At 37.5% G+C, this 13,196-nt stretch overlaps 1 long non-coding RNA gene across 1 annotated transcript; it reads left to right on the top strand.

The window, feature by feature from the left end:
• The first annotated feature begins 5,221 nt into the window (after positions 1-5,221).
• On the top strand, positions 5,222-6,542 carry LOC110686782. Its single transcript, XR_002504294.1, has 2 exons — positions 5,222-5,913; positions 6,311-6,542. It is a non-coding gene; the product is annotated as an uncharacterized LOC110686782 (long non-coding RNA).
• Positions 6,543-13,196: the final 6,654 nt, after the last annotated feature.

Raw genomic sequence — 13,196 nt, 5'->3', positions numbered from 1 at the left:
TGAACGTTTGCTTTGACCCGTCCGCCTGAATATGACGAACCGGTTTCCTATTTCCCGTAGGATAACGGAGTTTTGTGAAATCAAGAGCAGACGGCTCCCGCTTCTTAGATTTAGGATGGGGAGTCGCCTCTCGCCCTTGAACTGGCTTCCTCTTCAGTGAAGTGGAAGGTTTTTTGGCCGCCTGCTCTTTGACTGAAGCAGGCGGTTTTTTGTTGATCAACTCTTGGATCTCTCCCTTGAATCCCCTCATGAAGGTCATGAGTTCGTTCCTTGTGATGGGAGCAGACCCATCAGTCGGCTGTTGCCGAGCAAGCGGTGCGCCTGCTGGCTCGCTTCCTGTTTGAAGATACTCCCGTTCCCTTATTTCAGTATGACGGGTACGGCGGGCCCTTAGGGTCCCGTCTGGAGCTGTATGAGTTTCAACTTCAAATTCACTTTCGGTATCATGGTCCGACTGAACTTGAGGGTCGTCTAGGGGACGCCTCTCTTCTGGGGTCGGTACAGACTTGGATGCCATCTCTGAAGTACTCTCCCCACAGACGGCGCCAAATGTTTCGGGGTTTTCTGATGTCCTGCGGGAGAGTTACAATTCCGAGACTGGAACCGGACGCCTGTACCTGCAAAATAACGGAGACTCCTGAGAGCTCCGCCTCCAACGGTCAAGTTAGTACCTGATTAAGGAGTAATTAATACAGAAATTAAAGTAATAAGGTCTCTCTAGGTGAGAGTATTTAATGTAGGTAATCTGCTTTGCTAGCGAGATCAGCCGGTTATTAGTGTGTTCCGTAATGTTATTCGGTCCCCTGATTAATGAGGATTAATCGAGTATTTATAGCCTTGGGAAGCGTGCAACTCTCTAGGTTTAAGGTAAACCTAGGGCCGATCGGGCTTCTAGACTGAAATGGGCCTTGATGGCCGGTTGTCCCATTTGGCATGGGTGGACACGTGGCGTGTCTTAAGTGGTCCGTGGAGGACGCGTGGCGGAACCTGGTTGGTCCACTTGTCAAACGGCGCTTGGTGGATAAAAATCCCCTAATCACATAGTATTAAAAAAAAAACGAATTTACACATATAAATTACCTTAGATGGGAGGAAAAATGAATGTGAAATTTGTGGGATTAGCAAAATTTATGGGATTAGTAAAATGTCGTGGGATTAGTAAAGGTAGACCGTAGAAATGGAAAAAATTTTAAGTTGAATTTTACGTTCAAGTTGAAATGGAATATTGAGTTCTAAAAATTGAATAAGGTATCTTAGTCTTTTATTATTTTCATATAAATGTATAAATCCTGCATTTAGGTTATTTTGTACTGCATTTAGTACTTGTGTTCTTTAAAGTAACCTACCATCTTTTGAAAACTAACATGTGAAAAAAAAACGTCCATGTGTGTAAGGAGGGTGTTCCCATCGTAGGGGATCCTTCTCCTTAGATTCCCATGGCCCTTTAAAAGCCTAGGACTTTACACTTGTTAGGGTGTATTAGGATTTCAACCTGACTGTTTGGGGGACCTTGAATTAGAATTGATCTTGTCATCAAGATTTTTATAAGAAACAAGTAGGGAGTCGCCAATGAGTTTTTGAAAAACTCATAAACCTCGTCCGTGCCTTTCTCCCATGTGGAGTTCATGGGATAAATTGGTCTACATAAACCAGAAATGAGTTCGGGAGCGAATGTACTAAAATAACGTTCCCTTTAAAGGGGAATCGATATTCTAGCCCTAGTGCGGTCTCTACTAGCTCTTCATTTTTCACAATTTCATCACCAAACATTATATGCAACGCGATACCTAGAACTATGTTAGTTGATTTTATTTACAAACACTAATTCACGTAGGAATTACATTGCAAAAGTCATTATTCTTATTTACATGCATCAATCACGTAGGAATTACATTTTAAAGTAGTTATTCTTTATTTAATTCAAATTTGTGAAAGGAACAAAAATAAACAAGATTCTCCTTGGCTTAAGTGATCAATCAATCAATTAATTATTCAATTTTAATCTTATTTAACGCAAGATACTATGTGGAATTTATTAATTAAATGTCCTTTTAAAATGATCAAACAACACTAATTAATTGATTATTCTTTTAAACAAGAAAAATAAATATGATTGATCTAAGTGCTCGGGATTTTACCACTTCTCTTTGCTAGATCTTCGTTTAGAACACTTATGGACTCCTTCTTGTCCGGGAACCTCCACCGTAGTAACATGTGTAAAGGGGGTGAGTAGGATAAGAGGGTTTGGTAGCACACAAGTTCACAAAGTTTCTGCCAGAGTTTTAGCTTAGGTTAATTTATGTCTGTTTAAGCCTCGTATTAAGCCTCTATTTATAGGGAATGGGTGGGTAGACACCAAAATGTGTCTCTCCAAAACCAGACCCAGTGATGAATACCTTTCGCGTCATTTGATTATCGAACGAGGTGAAAGTGTGGAAAGTCTAATGATGAGGATGTTTTTATTAAAATATTTATCTTTCTGTTTTCTAAAAATATTTCTTTTCTCACTCCTATTTATGAAAAATAGCTAGCTAAATTTTTTTTGGTCCATAATAAAGGTCCAATAATAGTGTAGTTGGATTGGGCTTGAAAAGAGCTTTCCAATGATATATTATAGGCCCAATTCCGATGACTTATGAGGAAGGTATGGATTAAATTAAATTAGGCCCAATGATTTTCAAAGGTGGCCCGATGATCTAGAGGAGGGCCTATTAATCATATTTTTAAAAGAATGTTTTATTTAGAATACAATATATAAATCTGATATCGAAAACTACTCGGACGCATAATTACCTGAAACCGGTCTTGAAGGTAATTACGCGTGGAAAAACGCGTTGACTTTTGGACCAGCGCGAGACGATGGAGTCGTCGCCAGGCGCTGGCTCCTGTCTTTTGCGACGGGAGGAGTTTTATTTCGAATATGATTTTCTGTCGTATCTCCCTGTTTTCAAATCATCTATACACAATCTACATATTCTCTCCCTCTCTAAAAGCTAGAAGCTTTCTCTCTCTTTTCTTTTTCTAAGCCTTCCCTCTCTCAAAATTCCTCATACATTAGCTTTAGAAACACCTAGCCAAGTTCGAAGTTCCCTTCGCCCTAGACATGAAAGGTTTGATATTTATGAGGGTTTGGTCCCTAATTTCTTCTTCGATTATTTGATTTAATTGTATTGATTTTTAATATTTTCCTTGAAGTTACTAACGTGTGTATTTTGTTATTAGAAAGAGGTATGAGGCATCGAAGTAAGTACTTTGTTTTATTGATCTTTTGATATAGAAATCATGCTTAGATTGTTTTACTGATTCCTAATATCATGTTAGGATGTTTTATTGCTTCTATGTATCATGTTTAGGATTAATATTTCTAATATCAAGTATGATTAAAAGAATGCTTCCTATTTCTTTCCTAGTATCATGTCAGTATCATGATGATGATGATTGTTGTTGTTGTTGTTGTTGTTGTTGTTGTTGTTGTTGTTTATTATTATTATTATTATTATTATTATTATTATTATTATTATTATTATTATTATTATTATTATTATTATTATGTTTCTTGATGTTTATATTTATTGTTATTGCTTGATCACACCTTTTATGTATATTTAAAAGGAATTTGTACTTGTAATCACATTTAATAATCTTGTTTAGGATAATATGATAATAATTCAAGTGATCGCCAATAATAGTTTTATTTGTGCATTAATATTCAAGCAACATAGAGTAAACAGGTTTAAGGTAAACCTATTGATTGTATGTTAGTCAGAAAGCGCACATGAATACGAGAAGAATAAAGTAGTGGCCTATTATTAGGACAAGTTTAATCTCTTTTAGGTTGTATTTGTACCTTCATCCCCAAACTTCCAGTCATGGTTCCAGACCTATTGGAGTTAACGATTACCTGGATTGTTAATGGGTGTAACCTTCACCCTGTGAGCGGTTTACAAGTTCCTAAAACTTGTTGGCGACTCTTTTACTCTAGCTTCCTTCCCTTTGGACGCCACCATGCTTAAGTGTATGGTCACAGTGGGGCTCAAGTGTGGGATAGCTTGAAATATTCCCTTCAGTTTTTTGGCGACTCCGTTGGGGACGATTTCTATTTTAATTCCTAAAATTTATTTTGGCAATGATTTAGAATGAGTGGATGAGACTCGAAAATTTCTAAGTATTTCATGAGCGTAATTTTGATTGACATTATTGGCATAAGCATAAAAAGGTTCTCATTGGAAAGACCATCCGTAATGAGTCTAAAACATAGGATTTTTACATGTAGGAATCTAGGGAAATATCTTTCACAACTAGAATCTAAATAATGTTACGAAAAAACTGGAAAATTGAAGAACAAAAAGCTGTTGAGGCATGTAGGAATTAGCGCTAAGAAAACAGCGTCGGCGCCTAACGTTGGCGTTGTCGCTAGGCAACAAGCTTTTTTTCTGGCGACGAGGCCAGCGTTTAGCAACGAAGCTATTTTCCCGCGCTAAATTCTTCCACTACCTAGCCAGAAATCTACCTTCTTGTTTCGACTAGTTTTCTAGTTCTGTTTGCTTTGTTTTACTTCCTGATTGAGTTTTTCCTTATTTTCTGAAACCCATATGTGTTGTACATATGGATATAACCCTTTGAGAATTTATGCGCCATCTACCCAATTGAACGCTCTTGGCAACGAAGGGTACATCCGAGAATGTTGAATTCACCAAACCATAGAAGCGAGTTTAACTCGCGGGGTCCCATCCACACGCGACAACCCTTCCAAAGGTAAGGCTTCCTCGCGGTGCATCCAGACTCATAACCATGGACATTCTTTGACTAACCCATATCCCGAACTTTAGAGAACTAGAGCCATGGTTAGGTTGTAAACTCATTGCATCATATCATGACTATATGACTACTTGTACATTATTTGCTGTGCATACTCTATGTGTTTTTTTTCCTAACCGTTTGTTTGACTTGTGTATGAGTTAAATAAATAAAAATAATGACTAAAAGGACTTTGCTAATTTAATTAATTAAATAATAACTTAAGTCTAATAAATGGATCAAACTGGACTTAGTACGACTTTTAGGCTAATCCCCTTAGAGAAAAATAATGGAAACAGTCCCACACTACTACAAAACTTGAAAAAGAGATCCCTAATTAAAGACCCGTTATTTAACTAACGGATCTGTTTGATATAAGAGTCCAACATTTAATATGACGGGTCTCTTATGTAAACTAGGAAAATAAAAACAAAGAGATAAGACCTGATGTCAACCTAACGGGTCTCTTAAATCTATTCTTGATTGAATTATTACTTTTTTTTTTTTTATTTGGTATAGTACTTTTTCTTTTAATATTCTACTCTAATATTCTATGATTTGTCTCCTTAGTCCCTATAAGACTCTTTCACCTGATATTTACTCAAGTCATTCTCACTCTTCAAACCCTAACTCCAAATTAAAAATCTCATCCTCGCTTTCAAACCAATCCACCGCCGTCACTTCCTCTTCCTTAGCTTCTCACCTTGATTTAAAACTCTGTAAACATTCAAATGGTAATAAGAAATGTACTTTGTAAACACTCAAATGGTACGGAGTAAAAATAATCTATTTCTCTCCCCTTAAAAAGGCACTCATTCTACCCACCACCTAACTCGTCCGAGTCATGCTGGAACTCGTACGACTCAGCCGTCGACTCGTTCATACCAAACTTCAAGGTTCAAACCTCTTGTGGGTTCAAGGCTCAGTGGATTTCTGAAGGTTGTTTGAACATCTCAACTCAGACCGAGTTCGAAAAATTCGTTCCTCAATTTGCGTTAAACGACGCCGTTTTGAACTGTAATCAATCTCTTGCAAACGGGTCTCCTTGTGCTTCTTGTCTCACGAGTCTTACTACTCTGCAAGCTTTGTATCTCAAATCGAAGGACCCTTTTAATGGTAATATCTTGTATTGTACTAATCTTCCATTGATTTATGTTAGAGATTTCAGATGTGATTTAATAAAATTAGCTAGCTTCCCATCAAAAAAAAAAAAAAAAAAAAAGTTGGATATGTGATTAATCAATCTGGATTGTATGATCATTATACGAGTTCTAGTATTCGATGTTTTGTTGACTTGTTGTATTATAAATCTTTGGTTAGATGTAAATTGAGATGAAAATACATGCAGAGTACTGTAGGTTGTAATATTGTTGCTTGTGAAGTTGTGCTTTCTTTCAATATTTTTTTGTATATCTTATTTCTTTGTTTTTTTTATTTATTGAACTTATTTATAAACAAGTTTTTTTTGTAGGATTCTTATTTATATTGATTCATTATTTGTATTTTTTTTCAGATTTGCTTGATTTCATCTCACAAAATTCTCAGACAACGAGAGAGAATGGAGAACTTGAGCAATTGTACTTGTTGAGCCTTAATGTTGTAATTGTAATTGTATATTTTAGTAACATCAATATTATTTTTTGTTTATTTTAATTTGCATTTTATGTAGGTTGATTTTTTTTTACCACATTAACTTTACTTTAGCCCATTATTATTATTATAGTGCACTTGAAGTGTAACTACAATATACTTCCAGTAGTATGATTTGCATGAAGATTGAAAACAAAACTTTCAAAATTCAATTGTAACCCACATCAAAAGCAAAAATAATTTTTAAATTTTTTTTAAAAAAATACAGAGCAAAGAGACCCGTTAATGGACATTATGGGTCTGTTTAAAGGCACTAAAAAGACCCCATATCTGAAGTAACGGGTCTCTTTCCCTTCTAAAAATCAATTTATACATAACAGAATCTCTATCACCAACAACGGGTCTATTTGTTTTCCTTAACATACCCCCCTAATGAACGGGTCTCATTATCAAAGAGACCCTTGAGATAGAGACCCAATCTGAGCTGGTCTCTAAAGCATATTACAACGAGTCTCTTTGCTAATTTTTATAGTAGTGCCAGATCGATGTTCCATAACGGCGCAAAGATTTTGACTGTGCGTCACACTGTATGCTTGTGTCCGGCGCCAGGCAACGATCCCGTCGTTTAGCGTTGGCTGCCAGTGTCTGGTGACAGTACTGTCGTCTGACGACAACCTGTAATTTTGCTCGAGTCTTCACGATGTGTCAGTCTAATCGATTTCCTAATACAGTTTAATCAGTTTATTAATGGCAGTAATTATGTTCAGTCCTTAATCGAGTCTAGCACATAGTCCCATGGTCTCACAAAAGAGTCAAGGTATGTTACCTACACTTACTAGTTTTAGCACACACTTTGTATATATGTCACCATGACCATGTCTTAGGTTCATACATAAATTGTCCTTTCCATCATTTGAGTCGGGGGTACATTTTATTCCTAATTCTTCCATATATCCCCATCTACATCATCTTTCCATTCTCTACATGCTTTCTCCATATCACAATATTCATTCTTTCCATCTATTGCATGTTGAATAGAGTTTGAGTCAAATAATTAACAGTAAATATCCCCAATTTCCTTTCCACAACGCTTGGTCAAGGAGGGAAGGGCGATTAATCAAGGACAACACCTTAGTTCAAGTGCTACTTTTTGACAAACTAATTAGTCGAAAAAGAAAGGCTAAGAAGATAATGACGTCTCAAGAAGAAGTTAATGAACTCAAGAAGGATGTAGCCAACCTAACTGAATTAATGAAGAGTATAGCCCTTCAAGTCAATGACCCTGTAAGGCAACAACAAATGGAGTTATGCAAGAAAGCTTGAGCAAAATATCCAATGACTATAGATTCCAGGGCATTAGCTCCCAAGGGGTCTTAGTGGACAAGGAATTTCTTCCGACATCCCTAATTTCAAGCCAACAGACATTCCCTACTTCCACTTAAGGGCATTCGAGACAATAATGAATATTAAGGGGATAAATAAGAAAAATTTTCATACATTGTTTTCTTTATCACTTGAAACCGTTTGTCAACAATGGTTCTTTTCTCTTGATAAAAAGGAAACCTCTACTTGGGATGCTATTGTAAACGCTTTCAATTAAGGAGGGTGATCCCATCGTAAGGGGTACTCTCCTTAAATGCCCTTGGCCACTTAAAAGCCTAGGACTTTACACTTGTTAGGGTGTAGTAGGATTTGAATTCCCGACTGTTTGGGGGACCTTGAATTAGAATTGATTCTATCATCACGCTTTTTTTATAAGAAACAAGCAGGAGTCGCCAATGAGTTTTAGGAAAAACTCATAAACCTCGTTCATGCCTTTCTTCCACGTGGAGTTCATGGAATAATTAGCACATATCATAAGTTTACCCATGTCCAAATTGGTCTATAAACCAGAATTGAGTTCGGGAGCGAGGGTACTAAGATAACATTCCTTTTAGAGGGGAATCGTCATCCTAGCCCTAGTACGACCTCTACTAGCTCTTCCTTTTTCACAATTTCATCACCAAACAATATATGCAACGCGATACCTAGAACTATGTTAGTTGATTTTATTTACAAACACTAATTCACGTAGGAATTACATTGCAAAAGTCGTTATTCTTATTTAATAATATTCGTGAAAGAACAATAAATAAACAAGACACTTGTGATCAACCAACAATTATTTAATTCAATTCTAGTCTTTATTTAACGCAAGACACTATGTGGAATTGATTAATTAATTATTTTAAAGGTGATCAAACAACACTAATCAATTAATTAAAGTCCTTTTAAACAAGAAAATAAAGGTGATTTAACTAAGTGCTCGGGAATTTACCACTTCTCTTTGTTAGATCTCTGTTTAGAACACTTGTGGACACCTTCTTGTTGGGGACCCTCCACCGTAGTAACAAAGTATCGAAAGGGTGAGTGTTTAGGACAAGAGGGCTAGGTTGCACAAGTTCACAAGTTATTTTCGCCAGAGTTTTAGGTTAGTTTCTGTCTCTTGAAGCCTCGGTTTAAGCTCGTATTTATAGAGAATGATTAGGTTTAGGGTTTCGAGCAATCTTCCGCAGCAGGTGTCGCGCGCAACATATGAAGTTGCGCGCTGCAACCCAGCGCAAGTTATAGAGTTACGCTGCTATGTGCAGCGCAACTATTGGTCTTGCGCGCGGCTTTATGATAAGATTTGATTTTATATTTTCCGTATAATTACAAATCTTCCAGAGTTACGCTGGGTGTCGCGCGCAACTGAAATAGTTGCGCGCGGAAGCCCAGCGCGACTTTGTGAGATGCGCACGAATTTTTCTACGGCAGCACTAAGTTTTAACCTAGGCGCTCCTAAGTCCATCATTATTAGGGTTTAAGCACGGGCTTAAGCCTAATTATGATCGGGTTTAGTTAATTTGACCTTTATTTTGGCTTTTCTTTAATTTGGGCTAGTCTTTTGTGTTTTGTAGCTTAACCAGTTATCCACAAGTATTCTTCACTTTGATCCAACACGAAGATGGCTTTATTTATCGTCATTGCACTTCCTGTCGGGACAGGAGGCCAAAAGTAGATGTCTACAGAAACCGACTACAGATAACTTGAGATGCTAAGACAAAAAGAGAATGAAGGCTTTAATTCTTTCTTTAATAAGTGGAGGGAAACTTCCGCTAAGATTATTGAGGTGCCCACCGAAAAAGAATCTGTAAGGATGTTTATAAAAAATCTCTAAGAGAAGTATTCAAAGCATTTAAAATATCAACATAATTTGAATACTTTCAAGGCCGTCTATGACATCGGTATTGAAATCGAAGATGACCTCGCAAAGTAAAAAGCTACTAAAAATAGTAACCACATTGGCTGGAAAGTAAAGAAGAACGACAATTCTTCTTCTTCCGAAAATACCTACTTTAGTAACAATGTTAGTACCTTTAACCACAACGGTGTCTTAGCCATGGATAATCAAGGATCTAAAAAGAAACCCAAAAGAGAGTTCACACCCATTGGAATGACCTATGATGTTGCTTTTGATCGTCTCCATGATCGAGGATTAATCAAACCTATTGGCCCTACCGAGGATCCAACGCCAGAAATGATACTATCATCACGCTTTTTTAATAAGAAACAAGTAGAAGTCGCCAATGATAAACCTCGTTCATGCCTTTCTTCCAAGTGGAGTTCATGGAATAATAATTAGCATGAATCGTAAGTTTACCCATGCCCAAATTAGTCTACATAAACCAGAAATGAGTTCGGGAGCGAGGGTACTAAAATAACGTTCCTTTTAAGGAGGAATAGATATTCTAGCCCTAGTACGACCTCTACTAGCTCTTCCTTTTTTGCAATTTCATTACCAAACAATATATGCAACGCTATACCTAAAACTAAGTTAGTTGATTTTATTTACACACGTTAATTCACGTAGGAATTACATTGCAACACCGTTATTCTTTATTTAATCAAATTCGTGAAAAGAACAAGAAAATAAACAATTTTCGCCTTGGCTTAAGTGATCAACCAACAATTAATTATCCTATTCTAATTTTTATTTAACGCACGATACTATGTGAAAATAATTAATTAGTCCTTTTAAGGTGATCAAACAACTCTAATTAATTAATTAAGGTTCCTTTAAACAAGAAAATAAATATGATTTATCTAAGTGCTTGGGAATTTTACCACTTCTCTTTGCTAGATCTCCGTTTAGAACACTTATGGACACCTTCTTGTTGGGGAACCTCCACCGTAGTAACAAAAGATCAAGGGGTGAGTGTTTAGGACAAGAGGGTTTAGGTAGCACAAGTTCACAAGTATTCCGCCAGAGTTTTAGGTTATTTTCTGTGTTTTTAAGCCTCGGATTAAGCCTCTATTTATAGGGAACGAGTAGGTTTAGGGTTTTGAACATTCTTCCATAGCAGGTGTTGCGCTCAACATCCCAGCCCAAGTGATTTGGTTCCGCTTCTATGGGCAACGCAACTAAGTGTCTTGCGTGCGGCATTATGGTAAGATTCGATTCTATATTTTCATAAAAATCTGAATCTTCCGCGAGCGCATCTCTAGAGGTTGCGCTGAGTGTCGCGCACAACTAAATTAGTTGTGCGCGCCTGCCCAGCGTGATTTATTGAGATGAGCGCAGATTTTCTTGCGGCACCATTAAAATTTAACCTAGGCACTCCTAAATCCGTCATTATTGGGTTTTAAGCCTAATATTGATCGGATTTAGTTAATTGGACCTCGTCTTAGCTTTGTTTATTTAGTTTGGGCTAGTTTTTGTGTTTTGTGGCTTAACCAGTTATCCATAAGCATTCTCCACTTCAATATAACACGAAGATGGTTTTATTTGTCGTCATTGCACTTCTTGTCGGGACAGGAGGCCAAAAGTAGATGTCTACAGTTAGCCCCCCTTTGATCAAGTCTAGAATAGACGATGATCAAAGTAGTCAAGGAAATAAATCCGAGACTCATTCTGAGAAGTTCTCAAAGAATAGAGAATCTTTCAGAAATGTTTAAGGATGCGAAAACAATCCTTGGTTCGCTAAGTGTTTGAAACAAGTAGCTATTAAGGCTAGAAAAAGTTTCCCTAGTCTTAACGCGCTAAAGGATCTAGATTGACCCTTTGCAATTGTAGAACGCTTTTACAAGTAAAGGTGTTCTGGGTGATGTCAAGTCATGAGAAGAGATCGGCTTTAAAAGAATAAAAGGGGATGATTTCCTTTCAATCATGTCATCGTTGGTCTAAAGTCCCTCGATATGTCATTGAAACATTAGCCTGACTTTAACAAAGTAAAAAGATGAAAAAGAGTTTTGGGTATTTGAGCTAAAATGGTCCGGTATACGAGCCGGATGTCCACAAGATAGAAATACATGTCTCAGGACGGGAGACATATTTCCAAATCCCGTTAGAGGGAAGAAAGTCAGCAACTCTCTCAACAGTTTTGTGCACAAGGTGAGTACACGTGCCATAGGACTGGGGGCAAGTGACTACATAGGCACGACATTGTCTCGTTGCTTCTTTATACAGGGGTGGATAGACACTCTAACTGCCCGGTAATCTAGTAAGCTCACTAACTACCGTATTTGCTTCCAATCAAGAAGTGTTTGTTCTTGATGGTTCGGCGCGCCTGTGGACTGGTGAGCTAACGCCTAAAGTAATCCTCCACCTTTTAGTTCTGAGAGGTGGATTTCGCAAAGCTTGAGCTGAAGTGAAATTTTACACAACACCTATGCCGTAATTTTACGCCGTACGATACACCTTTTGCATTTTTACGCTACATGACAACGCCTTCCTTTTTTCTTCGGACGTGAAAAAAGAAGAAAAGCCGGACATTTGTAACGTCTGTACAGTAAAATGACAAACCTGTCTATGGGTGCTTTTACGTAAAGCACCACCACGGAACGTCTTAAGACACTCATACAAAAAACGTTCAAAACATATTCTTAGGGAAGGCACAAAGCACGGTGTGCATGCAAGAATGATGCAAAAAAACTAACAAAGAAGAAAACAAACTACAATATGCAAAGCAATTTAAAAGATTTTGATAATTTGCACGCCATTACGTCTAATAACGAGCAAAAACCGTTGAAAAATGATCAAACGGATCAAAATCAAGATTCCGGTCATTTTAGTGACCAGTATCCGCGCGCAACTCAGTGGGTCGCGCTGGCCAGGCGCACGCATCGTTCTGAGTTGCGCTGGTATGCCACGTGCAACAGATTCAGTTGCGCGCAACATTTATATTAGCAAAATGAAATCGCTGAGCGCGATTTTTCATTTCGCACTCTCTCTCTTCTTCCTTTGCCATTTTCGCCCCTTTCTTTCTCTAGGAAGCTCGGATTTTCTTGTTTTTTGAAGCTAAAGGAAGTAGATCTCGCCCCTTATTTATATCTGCAATAATCCAATGTAAGTTTTTTGTTAAATTTCGTTTGATTTAGGATTAATTAGGACGATTTTCTAGGGCTGGAAAAAGCTGACCCAACCCGACTACCCCACCTGAACACAACCCGAAATAAATGGGTTTTGATTAAAAAATTTAACCCGTTTATGTAATTGGGTCAACCCAAACCCGACCTGAAAATAAATAGGTCGGGTTGAGGTTGGAAATCTCAACCCGAATATAACCCGTCTAACCCGTTTAACTAATTTAGATCAGATATAGGTTAGGTCAACCTGATCATAACCCGTTTAACCCATCAGCAAATTTATTTTTTTGGGCCACGACCAAATCCAATAGATAGTCACATAAATATAAACTAAACCCTAAATGAAATTGATTCTACATTTCTACCGCCTCTCCTCCTATCTCCTCATTCTTTCTCTTCACGGGGCTCATTCACTCTCTCTC

The sequence above is a fragment of the Chenopodium quinoa genome, unplaced genomic scaffold, assembly GCF_001683475.1.
Source record: "Chenopodium quinoa cultivar QQ74 unplaced genomic scaffold, ASM168347v1, whole genome shotgun sequence".
Classification (NCBI taxonomy): Eukaryota; Viridiplantae; Streptophyta; class Magnoliopsida; order Caryophyllales; family Amaranthaceae; genus Chenopodium; species Chenopodium quinoa.
The sequence above is the reverse complement of the archived record's forward strand: the minus strand, read 5'-3'. Positions and strand labels throughout refer to the sequence as shown.